Source organism: Octopus bimaculoides, chromosome 5 (genome assembly GCF_001194135.2).
Source record: "Octopus bimaculoides isolate UCB-OBI-ISO-001 chromosome 5, ASM119413v2, whole genome shotgun sequence".
Lineage (NCBI taxonomy): Eukaryota > Metazoa > Mollusca > Cephalopoda > Octopoda > Octopodidae > Octopus > Octopus bimaculoides.
Genome location: NC_068985.1, coordinates 39729834 through 39730941, shown reverse-complemented (window position 1 = coordinate 39730941; position 1108 = coordinate 39729834). Strand labels below are relative to the sequence as shown.

The following is a 1108-nucleotide window of genomic DNA, read 5'->3' as shown; positions in this document are numbered from 1 at the left end:
CCCAGTGGACTTTCTTCACAGTGAATTGATGGGATCGAACTTACCTGTAATCCATATATACAGACTAAACATATATCTTTACATAGAAACGAACCTTATCTATCTATCTATCTATCTATCTATCTATCTATCTATCTATCTATCTATCTATCTATCATAGGCGCAGGAGTGGCTGTGTGGTAAGTAGCTTGCTTACCAACCACATGGTTCCGGGTTCAGTCCCACTGCGTGGCACCTTGGGCAAGTGTCTTCTACTATAGCCATGCTGGTGTGTTTACGTCCCTGTAACTTAGTGGTTTGGCAAAAGATACCGATAGAATAAGTACTAGGCTTATAAAGAATAAGTCCTGGGGCAATTTGCTTGACTAAAGGCGGTGCTCCAGCATGGCCGCAGTCAAATGACTGAAGCAAGTAAAAGAGTAAAAGAGTAAAAATAGTATCTATCTATCTATCTATCTATCTATCTATCTATCTATGTGTGTGTATGTACGTCTGTATAAGGTGTATATTTGTGAGTATATTTGTGTATGTGTGTGTGTGTGTGTGTGTGTGTGTGTGTGTGTGTGTGCACGCGCGTATAGTATAGTACGAGTGAGAGTTATCGATGGTTATTGCAGGTTATTGCAGCTGACGTCTCACATTTTGTTATTCGAATTTCATGTTACAAGGGAGCGTTTCATATTCTGACTGATGAACGGGAACGTAAAATTCGAATAACGAGAATCGAGGGCCAGCTGCAATAAATATATGCGTGTGTGTATGTGTGCGTGTGTGTGTGTGTACATCGCCATCGCACATCATTGAATAGATTTTTCACTGTTTATTATATATTGTCGTAGACTGCTGACTTGTTTCGTCTCCAGTTCGAATCAGGTACATGATGTTGATGAGCCACAAAAATGTCGAAATATCAGTATCCATTACTCCTGCATTCGATCCAATGCGAGTCGCCTGTCTATGACTTTCAGGTGTTTTAACGACCATAGTTACAAGGAGTCGTCCCCAAACGCTATCCAGCTGCGAATCCACCAAACAAGCAAAACGCATACATTAATTATGTGCGATTGAAAATGTTTATATACACACACACATACACACTTATATGTAT

General features: G+C 40.1%; 1 protein-coding gene across 4 annotated transcripts in view; it reads right to left on the bottom strand.

The window, feature by feature from the left end:
* LOC106874097 (putative uncharacterized protein DDB_G0291812) overlaps positions 1-1108 on the bottom strand; it is a 45503-nt gene that overhangs the window by 7706 nt on the left and 36689 nt on the right. The gene's annotated exons all lie outside the window — the stretch shown is intronic.